This window comes from Abramis brama, assembly GCF_963993115.1.
Source record: "Abramis brama genome assembly, chromosome: 15".
Classification (NCBI taxonomy): domain Eukaryota; kingdom Metazoa; phylum Chordata; class Actinopteri; order Cypriniformes; family Leuciscidae; genus Abramis; species Abramis brama.
In genome coordinates, this window is record NC_139977.1 from 29,610,167 (window position 1) to 29,635,032 (window position 24,866).

At 40.3% G+C, this 24,866-nt stretch overlaps 1 protein-coding gene across 3 annotated transcripts in view; it reads left to right on the top strand.

Moving 5' to 3' along the window:
* Positions 1 to 24,866, top strand: part of LOC311096802 (uncharacterized protein) — a 60,544-nt gene that overhangs the window by 29,803 nt on the left and 5,875 nt on the right. The window contains exon 1 of one of the 3 annotated variants that reach the window (XM_084136195.1): positions 23,436 to 23,453. The exons of 1 other annotated variant lie outside the window; for it this stretch is intronic. The gene's annotated coding sequence lies outside the window, so the exon portion shown is untranslated. Of the gene's footprint in view, positions 1 to 23,435; positions 23,538 to 24,866 lie in introns of those variants that run through there. One more of the 3 variants, XM_084136196.1, reaches the window with a different exon arrangement.

Genomic DNA, 24,866 nt, shown 5'->3' on the forward strand with positions numbered 1-24,866 from the left:
ATGAAAATTCTGTCATCATTTACTCACCCTCAAGTTGTTCCAAACCTGTATGAGTTTCTTTCTTCTGTTGAACACAAAAGATGATATTTTAAAGAATGTTGGTAACCAGAAAGTTGACGGAGGCCATTGATTTCCATAGTAGAAAATAAATACCATGGAAGTCAATGGCTACCATCAACTGTATGGATGCCAACATTCTTCAGTCTATCTTCTTTTGTGTGCAGTAGAAGAAAGAAATTTATACAGGTTTGGAACAACTTGAGCGTGAATAAATGATGACAGAATTTTCATTTCGGGCTGAACAACTCAGGAGGGTGCTTCTTTTTTTTTTTTTTATTGTCCATCTTCATCTGCCTTCACTCCTACTAAAGGAGCAATGTGCTCTGCATGCAAGCACTGACGGATGCAAGATATGGGCTATGTTTGCAGTGTAACTTTCTTGCTCATGTTCATGTCTCCTGCACTTCAAGAAATGTGTTAAATGACATTAGAACTTTATTCAGGAAATTCGTAATAAACTTTACTAAAGCAATGTGCATTTTTTAAGAATATAGATGCACCATTGTTTGAAACTGCTAGAGAAGTCATGTAAGAATGTCAGGTGCTTCAACAAACAAGACTTCTGTATAGGATGCACCTATGTTTTCTCTCTAATGAGGAAGCATTAGACTACTGAGAAGTGCGCATGCAAAACCAAAATGGGCGTTTACTAATCAGTGGCCAATTTCAAACTACAATAAAAAAAATTCAACCATTTTTCAACAGACTTGCTAAACCACCCCACCCCTAAACCAAGCCCCCAGTGGATTAGAGCAAATCAGGTAAAGCGGTTGAAAATGCCCATTGTGGTTTGAAAATGCCCCACTGATAGAGAAACACCACTACTGTTCTGCAGAGATACATGCCTGAATGATCTTGTGCTCATAAACTACAAATCACTGTTAGTTCAATGTCACTGTTTCCACCCATGTGTGCTGTTGGCTTTCATCAAAATTTCAATGCTGATCCAACACACTTTAAACACTGAAATGTCAATCTCAACCAAAATTATGGTTTGGATCAAAACTCAACATTGCATCAATGTCCCCATGCTATCTGTGCGATTTATTTCAACACTTTACTTACTTTGAAAATTAATGAATGTTAGTAGATTCAGTAACAATAAATAAAATGCAAGTAAAAAACATGCTAAAAACAGAAATACATTATATGCACCATTGTTTGAAACTCAGAGAGTTCATGCATGTCAAACACACAAGACTTCCGTATAGGACGCACCTTGTGTTTTCTCTCTAATAAGGAAGCATTAATTAACTACTGAGAAGCCCACATGCAAAACCAAAATGGGCGTATACCAATTAGTGCCAATTTTCAAACTACAATTGGTGTTTTTCAACCATTTTTCAAAAGACTTGCTAAAATCATGAGGGCCCCTAAACCCCTAAACCAAACCCCCAGTGTATTAGAGCAAATGAGGTAACAACATTGAAAGTGCCCATCATGAACTGAAACGCCCCACTGATTGGGAAACACCCAGTAGTGTTTTGCACAGATACATGCCTGCAAGATCTTGTGCTCATAAACTAAGACTCACTGTTAGTTCAATGTCACTGTCTTCACCCATGTGTGCTGTTCCCTTTCATCAAAATTTCAATGCCGATCCAACACACTTTAAACATTGAAATTTTGATGTCAACCAAAATGATGGTTTGGATCAAAACTCAACATTGAATCAATGTTACCATGCTGTCTGGGGATACTACTTGTCTGGCCTTAAAATTTATAATACAGAATTTTTTTCACTTCCACCTAGCCACGCGAACCGGAATTATCCCGACAACGCTTTATCTATAGATAGGTAAAGGAAGGGGAGGGAGGCCTTCACAGGGGAGAGACTATAGGTGACATTTAACGACTGCGCTGTCGTCGTGTCCAGGCGCAGGTCCTTCATCAGATCTGAATATGGCCTGGATCCGACGGACTGCGGTAAACCTCGGGATAAACAGAGAGACTAATAGTAGCGTAGATGCCATTCTTCTTATGATGTAACGAGTACATCAGGATTTATGGGAAGTGTTCCCGGTTCCGGCTGACCTAATCTATGCAGCCTAACATTGAATTATAAAAGTCTATAATGTGTTGTGTATGCTAGGTCAAAGAGATGTGTTTTTAGTCTAGCTCTGAACTGACAGAGTGTGTCTGCTTTCTGGACAATGTTAGGAAGACTGTTCCAAAGTTTTGGTGCTAAATAGGAAAAGGATCTACCGCCAGCGATCGATTTTGAGATCACAATAGACGTGAAGGACTATAATGCGTTAAAAGCTCGCTCAAGTACTGCGGAGCTAAACCATTTAGTGCTTTGTAAGTAATCAGCAATATTTTAAAATTTATACGATGTTTAATAGGGAGCCAATGCAGTGTTGACAGAACCGGGCTAATATGGTCATACTTCCTGGTTCTGGTAAGAACTCGAGCTGCTGCATTTTGGACCAGCTGTAGTTTGTTTATTAAGCATGCAGGGCAACCACCCATAATAGCATTACAATAATCTAGCCTTGATGTCATGAACGCATGGACTAATTGTTCCGCATTTGTCAATGAGAGCATATGACGTAATTTAGATATATTTTTAAGATGGAAAAATGTGGTTTTACAGATACTAGACACAGAGGTGGACAGTAACAAAGTACATTTACTTGAATACTGTACTTAAGTACACTTTTTGAGTATCTGTACTTGAGTATTATTTTTTTCTGGAAACTTTTTACTTTTTACTTAACATTTGAAAGACAAATATCATACTTTTTACTCCACTACAATTCTGTTAAGGTCCTTGAGTAGAAAGTAGTAATGTCAGTCAGGGGATGATTTTGGTTGCAGGGGTTGCATTTTGGTTGGAAATGAAAGTCGGATTGACGTCAGAAACCGACTGATGTTGGGTGTCCAAAACCATTGTGGACGTTATTGAGTGCACTTATTCAATCTCACATTCAATCCCACTACTGGAACTGTGTTCTAGAAATAAATGTGATATTGATATGAGGGTAGGCAGGCATAGATTCAGAGGCATAAGGTACTGTAAGTATTACACACAACAATGCAACAATAATAAAACAATGCATTGACATTTACTTTTGATACTTAAGTACTTTAAAAACAAGTACTTCTGTGCTTTTACTTAAGTAAAAATAGGTCTTTACAACTTTTACTTGTAACGGAGTAATATTTGACCATAGTATCTGTACTTTCACTCAAGTAAGGAAGTTGTGTACTTTGTCCACCTCTGACTAGACACGTGACTTTCAAATGAAAGATTGGTATCAAAGAGCACACCCAGGTTTCTAACCGACGACGAAGACTTGACAGAGCAGTCATCAAGTGTTAGACAGTATTCTAGATTATTACATGAGGAAGTTTTTTGTCCTATAATTAGCTCTGTTTTTTCAGAATTAAGTAGTAGGAAATTACTAGTCATCAATTTTTTTATATCACCTATGCATTCCGTTAATTTACCAAAATTATTAAAATACCAAAAGTACAATTGGAGGGTATTTATATTACGTACATAAGTATGTAAATGTATTAATTCGCTTTCACAGCCTCGTTGTGTTTATAATGGCGCTCTTGCAAACTATTATAACTCAAACTTTCAGGGAAAATGTTTTTAAACAAAGACTGAAAGAGTTGTTGGAAGCTGAGTGATGGTGTTGTTGAAAGTCATGCAATCGTATTGTTTGTTTATAGTTTAGCTATTGACTTCTGCCAAATTTATTTGTGCTTCAAAATTCATAAATGTTGTATTCATTTGTGAAAATTATCACGATGAACAAAACGGTATAAGAATCATAAACTTTTGTTAGTTGTATACCATATTTTCAAATACCATATGGCATTTGTATACCATAAAGCCAATGGAAAAATCCTATTGGGTTTTTTGTTGTGTGAACCAGGGTGATGCGAAAATACATCATCACTGCAGCTCTCTATTATCACTGCCTCCGTAATAATCTTCTGATACGTGCAGCATGATTAAGTTAAAATTACTGCATAAGTGATAAATCTATTGATGAGAGCGCTTGAAGCTTATTTCCACCATGGAATAAAAAAAACAATAAACAACCAAAGGTAATTGCAACTTTTTGTCTCTCAATTCAACTTTTTTCCTGGCAATTCTGAAAAAAAAGGTAATTGAGAAAAAAAAGGTAATTGTGACTTTTTTTTCTCTCGAAATTTTTCAAAAAGTCAGAATTGCAAGAAATAAACTCGCAATGTTATATGGAGGATGGAGGATTATAAAACACACAAAAACAAAAATGAAAGCCTTTGAATAATACACTTGTGAAGATTCACTCAGATACACCCTTTTAATGTTTTTAAAAGGGTGTGTAATTCAAGTAATTCCAGTCTGATTGATGACATTACGCAGAATCTGGTGTGGAAGAATGTGACTGGCCTGTGCAATGTAACTTTGGAATTGTTCTTTTGAAGGTGTTCAACAGGCATGTGTAGGTGTGATAAGGTGTTCACATGCTTTTGTCCCTGGTGTAACTGTATGGTGTCAGCAAGGGCGTAGATTTGGTTTGAACATTGGGGGGGTTGAAGTTTGGGTATGCCTCCTTTTCATGCGATCATGGTATAAATATTGGGGGGGTTGTAATGCATAGATTTAAATATTGGGGGGGTTATCTCCCCCCCAACCCCCCCACAAACTACGCCCCTGGGTGTCAGCATGAGGGAACCATATGAAAGGTTGAGTATACCCTTGAGGAAAATGTATGAATGCATCACAGGATTTTTGTAAAAACTGTGGTGGGTGGACCTTGGTAACAAAACAAATAACAAAATAACCATAACAAAACTTTGGACTTTTTTTTTATGTCATCAATCATATGTCATTAAGTCATCAATCTGGTGCACTTTGAGAGTTCAACATTAAGAGCTTCAACCCATAGTCAGTGCATTGACTTGTACATGAACTTTGAAGGGGAATCAAACCTCTTTTGAGTTGTGATAGTGTCTCAGTCTACATTACACTACTAATAATAATAATGTTATAATATTATTCCTATGTCAGTAATAGCCATATACTGTAAAACAAATACACTGAAAAATAAATTAAACTTTTATAATTAGTTTTGTCCTAATTTCTATACATGCAAGAGATAAACCTGTGAACTTTTATTTTGATGGAAACTGCAGTCGAGCTTTTATTTTTAGCGGAAAACGAGTTTACAAATGCTTTTATTTTTAGCGGAAAACAAGTTTACAAATGCGTCTCATTACAAATCTAGTGAAATGATTTTAATTGAGCACCAGATGAGGGGCTGGACAGATCTCCTTCAAGCCACCATTAACATTATTGAGGAGTTTTGTCAATAAAATTCCCTTAATGATATCTGGAGGTTTAAGCATGCTAACGAGATTCAGTTTTACTGGGTCAAAACTAATGGATAGACTTTTGGCTTATTACTTTGGCACATTCTGAGTTTGCCACTAATGTTTCAATTTCTGCAACACCATTGACAGATCATTGCCATATTGCAAATTCATTTTGACTTTAACAATAAAACATACCTTTTTAATGCGGAACTATTAAAGGATAAAGATTATTGTAGTCAAATAAGAAATTTGATTATTGAGATTAAAGATGACTTCACCTTAACTTCTTGTTGTGAAGCATCAGAGTCAGAGAGATCCATTTGCAGCGTGATTTATTGAGCAGAGTAGTCAAACAGGCAATGGTCAGAACCAGCAGATACAGCAGTGAAGACAGGGCTAAATCGTAGTACAATCCCAGGCAGAAGATCAGGGCAGGCAGCAAACAGTCAGAGTCTGAGAACAAAGCAGAGGTAACGCAGGCAGGCAGCAGACAGGGAGATATCCAGAAACGGGTAGGGTCACAAAACGATCAGGCAGTCACAGGAATAAACGCTCAGAAATGTTCACAATAGCAAAACAAGACTTTGCTCAGAGTGTTGTGTGAGTGTGGCTTAAATGAGGTGTTTGAACATGAGGTGCAGGTGTGTGTAATCAGTGCAGTGCAGGTGTATGGTGTAATCAGTCCAGGGAGATGCATGATGGGAAATGTAATGAAAAAGTCAATATTCAGGCGAAGGTGCTCTCTGATGGCTGGAGAGGGAGGTTACGGAGTCTGTGATTGTGACAGAGCCCCCTCCCTGCGAATGACTCCTGGCGTGAGGTGGCTGACGACGTCGGGGTCTCCCACATGGTCGGGGAGCAGGTTTGTTGGGATGAGCGTGATGGAAGTCAGTGATTAGACTGGGGTCCAGAATGTCCGTGACATTAACTCATGAACGCTCCTCTGGTCCGTATCCCTCCCAATCGCCCAGGTACTGTAGGGTGTTGCCCCGACGCCTGGAGTCTAGGAGTTCCTGGACTCGATAGGCCTCCTCGCCCTCCACTAGAATGGGTTGGAGGCTCTGCTCCTGGGACCTCTCCTCCTCCCTCTCATTAGGACCATCAGCGGGTTTGAGCAGTGAGACATGGAAAGTGGGAGCAATACGGTAATGGTTAGGCAGGGCAAGACGGAAAGAAACTGGTGTGATTTGTCGTGTTATTTTGAATGGACACACATACCTGGGACTGAGCTTTTTACAGGGGAGCCACAGGCGTAGGTCTCGGGTGGATAACCAGACCCATTGGCCCGGGTGGTACACCGGGCCTGGACGACGTCGTCGATCGGCTTGTACTCTTTGGCGACGAACGGCTCGTTGAAGGTGAGTAAGGGCTTGATTCCAGGTTTCTTCACTGCGTTGTAGCCAGTCATTCACGGCTGGGACGTTCGTGGGTTCTCACGACCATGGGAAGAGGGGCGGTTGAAACCCCAGGATACACTGGAAAGGGGTCATGCCGGTGGAATGTTTCTGGATGAAGTTCTGGGCATACTCGGCCCATATCAAATAGCGGATCCAATCCTCCTGTTGTTGATGACAGTAGGAGCGTAAGAATCGTATGACCTCTTGATTCATGCATTCGGCCTGCCCGTTTGATTGAGGATGATACCCTGATGTGAGACTGACGTTGATCTGAAGGGCCTTGAAGAAGGCTGACCAGACTTGAGACGTGAATTGAGGTCCTCTATCAGAGACGATGTCCTCGGGTAGACCGTAAAATCGGAATACCAGGTTGCAGAGGTGCTCTGCTGTTTGTAAAGCAGTAGGAATAAGCTTAGCCAGGAGTATCAGGTGGCAGGCCTTGGAGAACCTGTCCACAATGGTAAGGATGGTGGTGTTTCCCTCGGAGACAGGCAGATTGGTGATGAAATCGATGGCTATATGTGACCAAGGACGCTGTGGAATGGGAAGAGGATGTAACAGACCGGCAGGTAGTTGGCGTGATGATTTCTGGGTATTGCAGACTTGGCAGTGTCGGATGAATAGTGGTGTCTTGAGCTAAAGAGAGCCACCAATAACGATTTTGTAGCAGCTGGATGGTGGTGGTAATTCCTGGATGTCCAGAGCTGGGAAAAGCATGAACATGCTCCAGGACCTGGTCCCAGAGCGTATCGGGGACATAAACCCGGTTGGGTGGACAGGTTGACGGAATCTCAGACCGGGAGTTAAAGGGGTCATATAATGGTAAATGCACTTTTACAAGTTGATTGTACTGAAATGTGTGTTGGCAGTGCCTGTACACAACCATCATAAAATGATAAAAATCCATCCAGTGTTTTTTTTTTTTATCTCCTTATATGTTTTCCCCTCTCTCAAATCAAGCTGTTCGACCTAGTGACGTCACACGGTCGGACGCCCCTCCCTCGATTGTTGATTGACAGCAGCGTTTCAACACAGACCCGCCCTCGCTCGTGAGCGAGCTGTCTGTCATCATAGTCTGCGTGTCATTGTTGATACGCTGGAGCACTGTCTATGAGCAGAATGGCGTCTAAGCGATTGTGGTGTTCTGTTCTTAGGTGTAATAAGGAACACAGCAGTCATTTTGATGTTCCTAAATCCGAACCGCTGAAGACGCAGTGGCTGAGTTTTGTTTTCGAAGGGAATATTCCCCACGATGAATGCTTGCCAGTGAACAGTCCAGTCCACGATCAACGTCAATGCTTTCATGTTTGCGCGAATCATTTCAAATCAAATCAAATCAAGTATATTTGTATAGCGCTTTTCACAATACAGATTGTATCAAAGCAGCTTCACAGTATTAAAATAAAATAATACAACAAAGTTTGTTTCTAGTGGAATTTATTGATTGATAGAATAAAATTAAATATCCCCAAAATATCCCCAACTGAGCAAGCCAAAGGCAACAGTGGCAAGGAACCGAAAAAACTCCATCAAGCGGCCTAATGGTGTCCTAAAACTCCATCAGGTGACCTAATGGAGAAAAAAAAAACTTGGGAGAACCCAGGCTCAGTCGGGGGCCAGTTCTCCTCTGGCATTTATGAACTAGAGGCCGGATTGTAGTTTGAAACTGTGAGATTAACAATATTATATGAATGCCTGGCTGAAAAGATGCGTCTTTAATCTAGTTTTAAACTGGGAGAGTGAGTCCGAGCAACGAACAGTATCAGGAAGGCTATTCCAGAGTTTTGGAGCCAAATGTGAAAATGCTCTCCCTCCTTTGGTGGATCTGGATATCCTAGGTATGACCAAAAGCCTTGAATTTATTGATCTTAAAGAGCGCGATGGATTATAGGGTGATAGAAGATCCGTTAAATAGACTGGAGCTAAGCCGTTTAGGGCTTTATAAGTCAGTAGCAATACCTTGTAATTAATACGGAACTTTATAGGTAACCAATGTAGTGATGATAAAATCGGTGTTATATGATCATATTTTCTTGATCTAGTAAGAACTCTAGCGGCTGCATTTTGGACTAACTGTAGCTTGTTTATTGAGGATGCAGGACAACCGGCTAATAAAGCATTACAGTAATCTAGTCTCGAGGTCATGAATGCATGAACTAACTTTTCTGCATCAGAAACTGATAGCATATTACGTAGCTTAGCAATGTTTCTAAGGTGGAAAAAGGCTGTTTTTGTAACATACGAAATATGATTTTCAAAAGACAGATTACAATCGAGTATAACACCCAGGTCTTTTACTGTAGAGGATAAAGTAACAGGACATCCTACGATGTCAAAGTTGTATTGTGAGAGGTTCTGTGGGCGGTTTTTTGAACCGATAAGTATTACCTCTGTCTTGTCTGGATTTAATAATAGAAAATTACGCGTCATCCAATCTTTTATATCTTTAACACACTCTGTCAATTTGGATAATTTAGCGTTTTCATCTGGCCGTGATGAAATATATATTTGAGTGTCATCAGCATAACAATGGAAACTAATTCCATGTTTCCTTATAATATTTCCAAGTGGCAGCATATATATTGAGAATAATAGAGGGCCCAACACAGATCCCTGCGGCACTCCATAGTTTACTGGAATTATGATCGATTTTTCTCCATTTAAATAGACAAAATGGTAGCGGTCTGATAAGTATGATCTAAACCAGCTTAATGCTTGTCCTTGAACACCAGTATAATTTTGTAGTCGATCTAAGAGTATTGTGTGATCTATAGTATCGAACGCAGCACTTAGATCAAGTAAAACTAGTATTGAGATGCAGCCTTGGTCAGAAGCTAAAAGTAAATCATTTGTGATTTTAACGAGCGCAGTTTCAGTGCTATGATGCGGCCTGAATCCTGACTGAAACTTTTCATAGATATAATTTTCTTGCAAGAAAGAGCCCAGTTGAGCGGACACAACTTTTTCTAGTATTTTAGACATAAAAGGTAGATTTGAAATGGGTCTATAATTTGCTAGATTATGCGGGTCTAATTGTGGTTTCTTAATGAGAGGTTTTATCACTGCCAGTTTAAATGTTCTTGGAACATGACCTAAAGATAAAGACGAGTTAATAATATTGAGGAGAGGCTCTTCTACTACAGGTAACACTTCTTTCAGTAGTTTAGTTGGTATAGGATCTAATAAACATGTTGTTGTTTTAGATGAAGTGATAAGTTTATTTAACTCTTTTTGTTCTATAGTTGTAAAGCACTGTAATTGTTCTTGCGGGGGGAAAATTGAGGCTGAATTATAAGGTGCGATTGAGGATTGAACGTTTACAATTGTGGTTCTGATATTTTCTATTTTCTCAGTGAAGAAGTTCATGAAATCATTACTACTAAACTGTAACGGGATATTTTGTTCGGGTGACGTCTGTTTATTTGTTAGTCTAGCCACGGTGTTAAATAAAAACCTAGGATTGTTTTGGTTGTTTTCTATTAGTTTGCGGAGATGCTCAGCCCTGGCCGCTTTTAGGGCCTTTTTATAACGTGACATACTGTCTTTCCACGCGATTCTAAAGACCTCTAAATTAGTTTGTTTCCATTTACGCTCTAAATTACGGGTTTCTCTCTTTAGAACATGCGTAGTATTATTGTACCATGGTGCTTTAATTTTCTCTGTGACCTTTTTTAATCTAACGGGTGCAACAACATCCAATGTTCTAGAGAGAATGGTGCTCATAGTGCTAGTTAGTTCTTCTAGTTCATCTGTTTGTTTGGGTTCAGGCAGCAGCTGAGACAGATCAGACAAGCAACTCGAGAAATTATCTATGGTGGATGGAAGGATTGTTCTGCCTGGTCGAAAACGCGGCGCCGCATGACATATTACAGCAGTACGTAATATGCAAGTTACCAAGTAATGGTCAGTGACATCATCACTTTGTGGAATGATATCTATATCGGTTGGATCGGTTCCATATGATATAATTAAATCGAGTGTGTGATTAAGACGATGAGTTGGTCCGGTGACGTTTTGTTTGACCCCAAAGGAATTTAATAAATCTATAAACGCAGCCCCTAACGCATCATTTGGATTATCTACGTGTATGTTAAAATCTCCAACAATTAATGCTTTATCTACATTGACCAATAGATCTGAGAGAAAATCTGCAAACTCTTTTAGGAAATCAGCGTAAGGCCCAGGCGGTCTATATACGGTAGCCAAGGCTAGAGATAATATGGATTTTTTTCTAACATCTAAGAGCGTAACATTTAGTACAAGTATTTCAAACGAAATAAACTTATAACCCGTTTTCTGAGTAACATTGAGAATATCTCTATAGACCGCTGCAACACCGCCGCCACGACCAATCAGACGGGGTTCGTGCTTATAGGAGTATCCTGATGGAGTAGACTCATTTAGACCGAAATAATCATTAGGTTTAAGCCAAGTTTCAGTAAGGCAAAGGACATCGAAGCTATTATCCGTGACTATTTCATTTACAATAACTGCCTTAGGTGTGAGTGATCTAATGTTTAGAAGACCTAGCTTTAGAAATTGTTTTTGTTTACTAATAGCAACATTTTCTGGTTTAATAACAATTAGATTTTTTCTAGATCCTGCAGTAGATTTATTATTTGATCTCACTAAACGAGGAATAGACACAGTTTCTATGCAATGTTCTACACTATTTATATCAGTTAATTTGGTGCAGCAGAGACTATGATTTGAACTTTTGGTTACTAGTCAAAAGGTATTTAACATTTTGGAGATGTTATCTGACAGAAGATCCGATCCGAATCTGCTTGGGTGTAAGCCATCGGCACGGTAAAGCCTAGGACGCTCCCAAAACAGATTCCAATTATTTACAAAGAGCAGTTTCTGCTCATTGCACCATGACATTAACCATTCATTTAGCGCGAATAATCTACTAAACTTTTCATGACCTAGTCGGTACGTGGGAAGCGGTCCTGACACAATGATCGTTATATCAGGCGATGTGCTGCGTACCGTATCGATCAGATTCCTGAAGTCTTTCTTCAGAACCTCTGTCTGTCGCAGCCTGATGTCGGCCCCTCCCGCGTGCAGGACCACAGTTCCGACGCGCTCGTTCAGAATCTCGGGAACGTGAGCAGCGATTTCAGAAACACGAGCACCAGGAAAGCAGTGACTATGCACCTTACTTTTATTTAACGTAGCTTGTACGTGTCGAACGATGGAATCACCGATGATTACAGCATCGCGTTCTGTTTCGCGAAGAGGGGAGAAGCGGTTTTGTGTGGATATCTCGAAAACCGGGAGGGTCGGAGAGAGTTTTCTTGGTCTAGACCTGACTCGCGTCTTCCGCTGCGGAAATATCCAGGCTTCGTGGTGGCATGTTGGAGCCGGCGTAAACGAGACCATGGCTGATCGCGGCCTCGACGCTCGTGACCGATGCTGAGTAACGCACGGAGTAGACGAGGTCGGAGTCAGCGGGTTAGTAACGTTGATCACTGATTTGTGTGCATCGGCACGTGATGTTTCAAGAGCTAACCGCCGGTCTATCAGCTCGGCTTTTCTCACTAAAAGGTCGTGGATCTGTTTCTCAACAGCTTCCAGCTCAGACTGCAATGCGTGTAGCTCAAATGTGTCCTCACCTGCACCAAAAGGTAGACTACTTACATCTGATATATTCGCCATTTTAACAGATGGACAGTAAGTTAAGTTAGCAACGACGCTACCAGTGATGCTATCAATATTAATACTAATTTATGACTGAAGTCTTGGATATAATCCGTCTTTTTAGTGGTACAGGTGTAGAGTAGACGCACGATAGGCGAAAAAAATGTTTGTTTGTAAGTGAGTGTGGAGAAGACGCGTTCAGCCGTGATCCACAGGAGTAACCTATAAGAGTATCCGACGTTGGATCACTAATAGGCTTGAGACGCGTCTGCTCAACAGTCCGCGTTGTAACTATGAGGTGAGGAAAAATAGAAAATGTTCGTTGTAAGTGAGTTTAAAGAGAAATCAAGAATTATAAATCAATCGATGGAGCTCCAAAGACAACAACGCGTTCAGACGCGACGCATGCGCATTCGAAACAGGACCAGACTGCTTTACAGACGAGGTCAGTATAAAGCTGGTTTTGCTAAGAAGCTGCTCCTGAAAAAAAGATCTGTACCAACTATTCGTGTTCCTGCTGCACCTCCAGAAGAAGAAGTGAGTGTAACGTTTTATTAACCTTTATATTAATATTTATATTAATCTTTGCAAATCGCTAGCACGCTTCACGATGAATGCGGCTATTTTTACACTCAGGGTACATTACGGCATGTTTTCTATGTACGACGTTCTCAATATAATTCATAATCCCACGTTTATAATTAACAACGCGTTATGGTTATTGTGTTATTTCAAACGGTGTACGCACAGAACAGAGGGGCGGGGTGAGCAAAGCTCATTATCATTTAAAGACGCATGCACTTAAAGACGTGCTGAAAACAGAGTTGTTTTTGACCAGGTAAAATTTGTGTTTTCTTACAACACTAATGAGAATTTTTAATGAAAGTATATTACAAACTTTTAACTTAGACCCTAAAGAATCATATTAGCTTGTAAAAAAATGGCATTATATGACCCCTTTAATTTGCGCAATCTCTGTCTCCACGTCCCACTGAATGGGAGCGACAATGAGGTCTGGAGCCAGAATTGTCTTGGGATCTTGTGATGTGAGCTCGTGGTCACATTGACATGATAGAGCACCTGCCTTGGTGTTCTTGGAACCTGGACGATAGGCGACTGTGAAGTGGAATCGGGTAAAGAACAGTGACCAGCGAGCTTGTCTGGGGTTAAATCTCTTGGCGGTGCGTAGGTACTCTAGGTTCTTGTAGTCGGTGAAAACGGTAAAGGAGTGAATAGCACCCTCTAACCCAGTGGTTCTCAATTCCAGTCCTCGTGACCCACTGCTCTGCACATTTTGTATGTCTCTCTTATCTGACACACTCAGTTCAGTTCATGGAGTCTCTCCTAATGAGCTGATGATCTGGTTCAGGTGTGTTAAATAAGGGAGACAAACAAATTGTGCAGAGCAGTGGGTCATGAGGACTGGAATTGAGAACCACTGCTCTAACCAATGGCGCCACTCCTCGAAAGTGGCCTTCATGGCTAGAAGTTCTCGATCTCCCACATCGTAATTCCTTTCGGCAGCATTTAGTTTGCGGGAGTAAAACGCACAGGGATACAGTTTGGGCAGTGACCCCTGACGTTGAGAGAGGATGGCTCCTAAACCGGTGTTGGAAGCGTCCACTTCGACCATGAATGGTAATTCAGGGTCAGGATGGTGTAGGATGGGTGCTGGGGTGAAACGTTGCTTGAGCTGATTGAAGGCTGACTCATTCCATGGAAGACGATGTGTTCCTTTCTTCACCAGGGATGTGAGTGGGCTTGCCACTGAACTGAAGTTTCTTATGAAGCAGCGATAGAAGTTGGCAAATCCGAGGAAGCGTTGCAGTTCTTTCAGGGTGGTAGGTTGTGGCCATTCTAGGACTGCTCTGACCTTGCCCTCGTCCATGGCGACTCCTCCTGGGCTGATGACATACCCTAAGAATGTAGTGGAAGTCTGATGATGAAATTCGCACTTCTCCAGTTTCGCGTATAGCTGGTGCTGGATGAGCCTCTGGAGGACGGCCCGAACGTGCTGTACATGGTCAGTCAGGGTGTCAGAGTAAATCAAGATGTCGTCGATGTATACTATAACTGTTCTTTGAAGCATGCCTCTGAACACGTCGTTTATGAATGACTGGAAAATGGAAGGACTGTTCGCCAGTCCGAAAGGCATGACCAAATATTCGTAGTGCCCTGTGCTGGTGGAGAAGGCCGTCTTCCACTCGTCCCCCTCCCTGATGCGAATGAGTTTGTACGCACAGCGTAAATCAAGCTTGGTGTAGTACCAAAGGGAGTGGATAGCGGAACTTGACAGTAATGTTATTCAAGGCACGATAGTCAATGCAGGGTCCTCCGTCCTTCTTCTGGACAAAGAAGAAACCGGCAGACACTGGAGACGTGGAAGGTCGAATGAAGCCCTTAGCGAGTTCCTCCTCGATATACAGTGAGGAAAATAAGTATTTGAACACCCTGCTATTTTGCAAGTTCTCCCACTTAGAAATCATGGAGGGGTCTGAAATTGTCATCGTAGGTGCATGTCCACTGTGAGAGACATAATCTAAAAAAAAAAATCCAGAAATCACAATGTATGATTTTTTAACTATTTATTTGTATGATACAGCTGCAAATAAGTATTTGAACACCTGAGAAAATCAATGTTAATATTTGGTACAGTAGCCTTTGTTTGCAGTTACAGAGGTCAAACGTTTTCTGTAGTTTTTCACCAGGTTTGCACACACTGCAGGAGGGATTTTGGCCCACTCCTCCACACAGATCTTCTCTAGATCAGTCAGGTTTCTGGGCTGTCGCTGAGAAACACAGAGTTTGAGCTCCCTCCAAAGATTCTCTATTGGGTTTAGGTCTGGAGACTGGCCACGCCAGAACCTTGATATGCTTCTTACAGAGCCACTCCTTGGTTATCCTGGCTGTGTGCTTCGGGTCACTGTCATGTTGGAAGACCCAGCCTCGACCCATCTTCAATGCTTTAACTGAGGGAAGGAGGTTGTTCCCCAAAATCTCGCAATACATGGCCCCGGTCATCCTCTCCTTAATACAGTGCAGTCGCCCTGTCCCATGTGCAGAAAAACACCCCCAAAGCATGATGCTACCACCCCCATGCTTCACAGTAGGGATGGTGTTCTTGGGATGGTACTCATCATTCTTCTTCCTCCAAACACGTTTAGTGGAATTATGACCAAAAAGTTTTATTTTGGTCTCATCTGACCACATGACTTTCTCCCATGACTCCTCTGGATCATCCAAATGGTCATTGGCAAACTTAAAGGAACACTCCACCGTTTTTTGAAATAGGGCTTATTCACCTTCTTTCCTACATTTAGATAGGTGGGCAAATGCATTTTTGTCTCAGTGCATGCATTGTTTTAGTTTGACAGGGTCGGCGCTAGCTTAGCTTAGCATAATGAATGTAATCCTTTGTTGCCAGCTAGCATGTCCTGAGTAAAAGTGATATAAAAAATAAAAAAACACACCTAATTACTTCTTGTGGCCTGCGTATTCACAACAAGTACAAATAGCGATGCAGATTAACACTAGGCGATTTCCTATGCAGATATTGACTTGGGACTATATTAGGGGGAAGCACAGGCGAAGCACTGCTACTTGGGCGCAGAGATATCACGCCCAAGTAGCAGTGCTTCGCCCGTGCTTCCCCCTAATATAGTCCTCAATATATAAGTCAATACCTACCTAGGAAATCGTCTAGTGTTAATCTGCATCGCTATTTGTACTCGTTGTGAATACGCAGTAATTAGGTGTTTTTTTTTGTTTTTTTATATTACTTTTACTCAGGACATGCTAGCTGGCAACAAAGGATTCCATTCATTATGCTAAGCTAAGCTAGCGCCGATCCTGTCAAACTAAAACAATGCATGCACTGAGACAAAAATGCATTTGCCCACCTATCTAAATGTAGGAAAGAAGGTGAATAAGCCCTATTTCAAAAAACGGTGGAGTGTTCCTTTAAGACAGGCCTTGACATGTGCTGGTTTAAGCAGGGGAACCTTCCGTGCCATGCATGATTTCAAACCATGACGTCTTAGTGTATTACCAACAGTAACCTTGGAAACGGTGGTCCCAGCTCTTTTCAGGTCATTGACCAGCTCCTCACATGTAGTTCTGGGCTGATTTCTCACCTTTCTTAGGATCTTTGAGACCCCACGAGGTGAGATCTTGCATGGAGCCCCAGTCCGAGGGAGATTGACAGTCATGTTTAGCTTCTTCCATTTTCTAATGATTGCTCCAACAGTGGACCATTTTTCACCAAGCTGCTTGGCAATTTCCCCGTAGCCCTTTCCAGCCTTGTGGAGGTGTACAATTCTGTCTCTAGTGTCTTTGGACAGCTCTTTGGTCTTGGCCATGTTAGTAGTTGGATTCTTACTGATTGTATGGGGTGGACAGGTGTCTTTATGCAGCTAACGACCTCAAACAGGTGCATCTAATTTAGGATAATAAATGGAGTGGAGGTGGACATTTTAAAGGCAGACTAACAGGTCTTTGAGGGTCAGAATTCTAGCTGATAGACAGGTGTTCAAATACTTATTTGCAGCTGTATCATACAAATAAATAGTTAAAAAATCATATATTGTGATTTCTGGATTTTTTTTTTAGATTATGTCTCTCACATTGGACATGCACCTACGATGACAATTTCAGACCCCTCCATGATTTCCAAGTGGGAGAACTTGCAAAATAGCAGGGTGTTCAAATACTTATTTTCCTCACTGTATTTCCTCATGGACTCAGATTCAGGTTGGGAGAGAGGAAATATACGACCCTTGGGAGGTGTAGACCCTGGTAGTAAATCAATGGCGCAGTCACTGGCATGATGAGGTGGAAGTTTAGAGGCATTGATTTTGCTGAAGGCTTCTGATAGATCGTGATATTCGGAAGGGAGGTTGTTCGAGCTGGTTCTCCCCACAGGTAAAGTTATCACTCGGACGGGTGATGGAGCGACCTGGACGAGGCATTTGGAGTGGCAGGAATCGCTCCAACGAGCAATTTGGTTGGTTCTCCAGAAGATTTGTGGATCATGTTTGCGAAGCCAGGGCAGACCTAGGATCACAGGTGTGTGTGGAGCATGGAAGACGTAAAATTGTATGATCTCACGGTGGAGTGCCCCAGTTTGTAGATCGAGTTCCTGGGTGATGTGAGAAACATGACCTGAGCCTAGTGGCCGTCCATCGATGGCTTCGATTGTGAGAGAAGAGGGGCAACGGATTAATGTTATGTTATGTTGTCGAGCAAAATCTGCAGATATGAAATTCCCGGCGGCTCCAGAGTCCACTAGAGCACTGGTGGTAATCTGCCGACCATTGGCCGTGATCACAACGGGCACGGATACACATGAGTTGGGGTTTAGTGCATCGACATTGAGACTCACCGGTCGAGATGCTGCTAGATGTGGTCTGGATGGACAGGCATTATGAAGATGACCGGCCTCGCCACAGTATAAACACAGGTGATGAAGGATCCTTCGTTCTCTCTCCTCTGCGGACAGATGGTAAGTTTTGATCTGCATGGGCTCGGGTTCTTCAGTGTGAGCGGGGATTGAAGTTCGGAGAATTTGGACGTTGCGGAGAGCAGGAATAGTGAGATGGCTCGCTCGGCGAGATCGTATGAGGTTGTCAATTTGAATGGTGAGGTTTATGAACTGGTCGAGGTCTTTTCCTTCATCACGACAGGCTAGCTCGGATTGTAGTTCATGATTCAAGCCTCTTCGGAAGACCACTTTCAGCGTGTCGTTATTCCAGGAAGTCTGTGCTGTGAGGGCGCGAAAAGTAAGAGCATATTCAGCCGCAGTCAGCTGGTTTTTAGCTGGTTTTCTAGCTAAAAAAAACAGCTAGATCTGGTTTACTGGGGGAGCGGAAAATTACAGGAGAAGAGACTATAGGTATAAGAAGGCTGTCTGTTTTCTGTGTGATTAGGTTCTTGCTCCTATCACTGGGTAGCTGCGGTGATTTGTGTGACCAAGCCTCTTAAAGATAATAAAACTTCTTCTTTTTAATACAATTTGACTCTGAATGTTTCTTATGCCTTGATGCTGTTTGTTAGTTATTGTTTTGGATGCGTGAGACGAGGACCCGTAAGGTAGGTGGGGTTACTGCAGGATGGGCAACAGCGACTGTGACTTGCGTGGGCGATTGCTCTGATGACAACCCTTGTAGCCCTCGTACTGCTTTGACCAACTCCTCCGTTAAAGAGGTGAGACGACTCATCTGATGATGATGGGCAGCGAGTTGACTTGCTTGGGCAGAGAAGGCTGCGGTTAAGGTTGATATAGCTGCTGGATCTTGAGATGGCGAAGTCTTCTGTTGTGAAGCATCAGAGTCAGAGAGATCCATTTGCAGCGTGATTTATTGAGCAGAGTAGTCAAACAGGCAATGGTCAGAACCAGCAGATACAGCAGTGAAGACAGGGCTAAATCGTAGTACAATACCAGGCAGAAGATCAGGGCAGGCAGCAAACAGTCAGAGTCAGAGAACAAAGCAGAGGTAACGTAGGCAGGCAGCAGACAGGGAGATATCCAGAAACGGGTAGGGTCACAAAATGATCAGAAATATTCACAATAGCAAAACAAGACTTCGCTCAGAGTGTTGTGTGAGTGTGGCTTAAATGAGTGTTTGAACATGAGGTGCAGGTGTGTGTAATCAGTGCAGGTGTATGGTGTAATCAGTCCAGGGAGATGCATGATGGGAAATGTAGTGAAAAAGTCAATATTCAGGCGAAGGTGCTCTATGATGGCTGGAGAGGGAGGTTACAGAGTCTGTGATTGTGACACTTCTAATGGGAATAAATGGGAGTATTTTAAATTTAAATTCGGTTTAATAAACAACAAAGCAAAGAACAGAAGCAGATTGAGTTAAGTTTAGTACAAGAATGTTATACACAAAAAATGACTCAATATGTTGATATTTATGATTATTTTCTCTTCAAGCTAAATTAGATCATTTGTATTTAATGAAAACACAAGGAGTTTTTTTTAAGGTCTCTTGCAAGATGGTTGGAAGGAGAAGAATGAGGCATATTTTTGTCAGTTAGAAAAGAGGAGACAGAAGCAATGCAGTTCATAGTTTAATTATTAATGATGGGTTTATCACAGACCTGAAATTAATATCACAGGAAATACACTCATTTTATAGTGAACACTGTCACAGCATCTATAAATTAAAGCATTATATTTCAATCCATCATACTGGACTGATCAACATCTAGTGTTGCACCTAAGCAGTTGGAGAATCCATTGGAGCGGTTTGTTACCTGGTCACATGAGCTTGTCAGACTTGCACACTCATAACAGATGAGAGAGTGTCCTTTGGTAATTAAAGAGAGAGAAAGACGTCAATGATCTGTATTTGTACCCAGTAACATTACAAACACTTTTTGTAAAAAAAAAATATATTTTTGTACCTCCAGTGAAAAGAATGAACAGAAGACAAACTGAGATTTGCAGATCCATCTTTGATGAGAAGGTAAATGAAATAATGCTTGTTTAAGCGCCCATTTTATAGATGTAAAAGAGCACACACAATCCTTATTTTAATAGAATTGCAATGGAATGGTTTAAGGGTGTTGGTACCCGACAGGAGGGCCTCCACTCGAGGATAGAATATGATGAACAAGTCTAAAAATGTCAAATGCACAAGAGCAGATTTAAGCACAAACATACATAAACGTAATAATCATTTGATCTTTGTTCCATCTGATGAAAACTTTTGACATTTATTACAGCAATTTTTACCCATTTGTTGACCTGCTGATTAATATCAATGATGCTAATCAATAAGCACTGTCAATCATCATGGGGGTTTAAAGATGAAGATTGTCACTTGGAGCCAGTTTTGTTCAGTTGTTCAGCTTGTAGTTTCTATTTTCTGGTGTCTTCTCTGATATATGATAAGACTTTACTACCAACATTACATAATTGTGAAAAAAAACAAAAAAACAAAACAAATTTTGCATTAAGCTGTTTGATGTCAAGCAGATGCAGTGTTATTTTGGTAAAAATATAATCTGCTGCCACCTGCTGATCAATGATGCTAAATACAGTTTTACACTTTATTTAAACCACTGTTACTACAGTACAACAGTGCCAAAAGAATTATTATAGAAAGCTATTATTATTATTATTTTGCAATATATCTTTTGAAGTTATTTTGAAGTTCTTTAGCATTACTCCAAACTTGATTTCAGAAATTGCCTTGTTTAGTAAAGTATACCAATTTATAAAACATTTATTTACATGTTACAGCCTCTTTTCTCAGCTTTAGCAGAGGCCCGTCACAAATGGATTTAATAGCACATCTTTTTGCAGTCCATGTGATTTGAGTAAATTTTGGAGAGCTTGGTTAATCAGGCCAATAAGATGTTATTAACTGAATCTCTTCCTTTTTATTGTACTAATGTGACATTTAAAAGTATCTACAATATATATATATATATTTTTTTTTTACCTTTAAAAAAACATATAGACACTGGTTTATGGGTTTACAGTAGGGCTGTGAATATTTGGGTAGACAGAGAATCGATTTGATTCATGATCCATAGGTGTTCGATTCAAGAACAATTTTTTTTTCTAATTCAGAACTCAATTTGAAATAATTCACAATAAAATTTGATGCCGATCCGATTAACTATTAGATTCTGCGTTTTTAAAAAGTGCATTCACAGGATTATTTAAAAGTTTCCCCTAATGTACTAGTCTGGGTGCGATTTAGCCTACACGTCGACCTTCGTGTGGGGCCAAAAAAACTTTTATCCATTTTTACATGTTATTTCTTAATGACTCTTATTTTAATAATTTACATAAGGCAAAATTTAAAAAGGCTTTAAAAGTATTGTTAGTTCATGTTAACTATTGTGTAGGAACTTATTACAGTGTTCCAGGTACATAAGATAAGAAGGAGATAAGAATTTATTTTTTAAAGAGCCGCGAGTCAAAAGAACCGGCTCTTTTCAGTGAGCCGAGTCAAACAAGCCGAAATGTTTACTTTTTACATTACATTGTTTTAAAAATAAAAACAGTACAGTATACAGTAGTCATAACTTAGAATTTTATTATAATTGTATTTCATATATATACAATAATGTAATTTTTACTTGTCCATAACAACCCGAAATCCGACTTTTTTTCTTATGCTTCAGTTTTAACGCTAACCACTCTAAACGTTTACTTTATTGAATGTATCTGATACGGAACCGGATATGGGCATTATCTCCTTCTTATCTTATGGTCGAAACACTCAGTTTCTAAAAAGTTTGAAATCTTCTTTGAATTGTTAAAACAACCAACAACAGCACATGAGGAGCTTGAACTCATTCTCTCGCTGCTAGTACAGGTCAAGCGCTACGAACCGGAAGTAGGCAACCGGAGTCGTCGTTATGGCAGCGCGCATTGTTTAAAGCAGATCAAGGTGGATACCGATTTTTTTATCGCGCTGTTTCACACATCTTTCTACGGAGCCCCTGAGGGGACCTTTGCAAATAAAAAATAATATGGACTTTCACGTGCACACAAGAAACTTTTGCGTGCTCACGAGAAACTTTTGCGTGCGCACGCGTTACAATTTCCGGTTTGGTTATAGTGTCATTACTACAAATGTGGGAAAAGGGATGAGATGAGAGTGTGCTTGGAGCATGCCTCCAGAGATTTGTCTTATTATAGGGAGGTTGTTTGTGGACTGTGCTTTACTGTAAGAAAAAAAGCATGAATATCACATAGGCTAAATGAATATCAGGTCCCACATCATGGATTACATAATCAGAGAGTAGCCTATTTCTTTTCATTTTGAATTGTTTCGTTTAAAGACATTCCAAGCTATCTTCAGATGTATTTCTCATGTATGTGAGGCATACACCGAGTTTCGGTTAATTTATGATGAGATTCGCTCCAGTTCACGTGCACGTGTATATTTGCTTCTCATTTATTAAATACAGGCAATTGGTTGATGAAAAATGTATTAAAATTAAGATACAATTTATACAAAACGAAATTCACTTTAAAGAAAGGCTTTCTACAAAACAAAACAGCTCAGTGCTCCGCAAAACAGCAGCCTGTTTTGCCGTTCATTATAGGTCATGGAAATTCATCTTTTTAGTCAGTGAAAGTCAGGGAAAAGTCAGGGAATTTGACATTTGGTTTAGAGTGGGAACCCTGTGCTAAGAATTATGGATCTTGTCGTCAACGTCAAGCCAACCGATCTAATAATGTTTATGGATGACTGAATAATCGATGTTTTTATCATGACTGTGATATGAAGCAGTTCGGGATTGCTAAGAGACAGCTATCAGCTCCAAACGCGACGCGAGTCCCGCGGATATAAAAGGAATATGGACATTTCATTCTACCGAACTACACGCAGAATTACTACTCACAGGTCAGTTTATTAGACAAATTAAACTTGTGAGGTAACGCAGCGCTGTTTCACTTGGTCTAACATTACACTAGCACACTAAACTGCATTTGAATGTGTTGAAATGTATGTGTTAGTTTGTCTGTATGAGACTAGCAGTAAACTAGATCAACATTAGAATAGGGTCATTCTATGAAAATGTCCATTTTTCTGTCCCTAGCCTTTACAGAAATATTACACTTAAAAAACACGTTAGGGTTACAATTTCTTTGCATTTTAAAATAAAACAATATGTTATTTGAACAATTACACCTTCTTGAGCCATCAATGTGGCAATATTTGATTTTTATTAATTATATAGAATTCCAAGCACCACAGAAGTGCTCGTCCCCACAGTCATGTCCAGAGGGAAAATGCTTTATTTTGAGGTCAATAACAGATTTTTACACCATTTAAAATACAATAATGTATACATAACTAGCAAATATATTATGTAAATGATATATATAAAAAAAATGCAGAATAAATATTATAAAATGTATAATGAAAGTAGTGGTCCCCTGGAGTTGTGTCACTGGTGTTACCGTTAAACAAAAATCTCTTATTTTGAAATAAAAATCACACTGATGACATCACTCAACTTCCTTCTTCCAGTTTCCTGAATATCTATGAAGAAAAGCCCATGGTAGATCCACTGTCTCTTTTCAGTTATCAGAAATCTTCTCATTTATCTCATGATTTCATATGAAGCTTTTAGTTGAAGTCACTGGTATGACCTACTTTACTGTTAGGTAATTGTAAAAAAACTAGAATACAAATGGATTAAACTACTTAATTTAGTTAGTATACCATGATTGACAACATGTGGTTTGTTACCTTGCAGCAGCCATTTTGTAAAATTAATTTTTCATGAAAATTGTCACTGGTGTTACTGTCACTGGTGTCACCTTTCTTATGGGTAACACCAGAAACACCGGTGACTCCCATTTATAGATAAACTTTATTGTGTCACTGGTGTTACTGTCTTTTTTTCTGTCACATTGTATGCAATGTCACATGTGACATAGTAATAATGTTACATCCATTTAATTCTGCTACACTCAAAAGTTAAAGGCAGGGTAGGTAGGACTATATAAAAATAAAAGATCCACATTTGTTAAAACTTTCTATATATATCAATACATAATTAAAATGTAAGTACTCTGAAAAAAAGAGTATAAAAATCAAGTGACTCTAGACCGTTTAATCTGTATTAAACACAGCTCATTATTTCGATTCGGGACGAATCAAAGGATTGGCTTAGGCGACTGTCACTCTCTCTCGCAACCATGGCAACCACCCTTTTGCCACGGGATCTGCCCACTTGCGCGCGCACGTTTGATTTGAGGAATTCGAGAGGCACGGAACCTAGGAATAGCAAAACAATGGCAGAGAAAGAGCAATCAAAATTCACATTACCGGCATGCAGTTAGTGAAGGCAAACAAGGCAAAAAAAGAAGACAGTACAAGAAAAGGTAATGAACAAAAAGTCTTTGGATAAACAAAGAAATAAAACGCGTGTCAATATCGGCGTAGCTTTCCAGCGACCACCCCGTCCTCAGCCTCTACTTCCTCGGACCCTAGTTGCACGCCACGGCCTCTTGCACGACCTCCTCTGCTTCGCCCTAAAATTATTTTTATTTTACAAAAGGACATTTTACAAACCTACATTTTGCGCATGTGCTCCTGCACGCACTTTTCCAGTCACAACACAGCAATCAAAGGAGGACGCGCTGAAAACTGTAATGCTGTTCTCTTCCTTCATAACTCGTACTGAGAATGTTTGCGTTGCAGAGGAATTTGTGACTGTTTCAGCTGTTCAACCACATCAAAGTTTCGTAATTAGTAAGTCCGTGCTTTTTCTCTTTTTGTTCTTATGTGCTGAAGGGCTGCTGTGCCTTGGTGAAACGGTGTTTGTACGCGAAGAGCTCTTTTCCAAAACGCCATAAACCTAAAAAGCTGCCTCAAAGAACCAGCAAAAGTAATGATTATGAATGTGTAAAATATTGCAATAAGACATTTTAATTGTTTATTAATTTCTGTGTCGGCTGCAAAGATG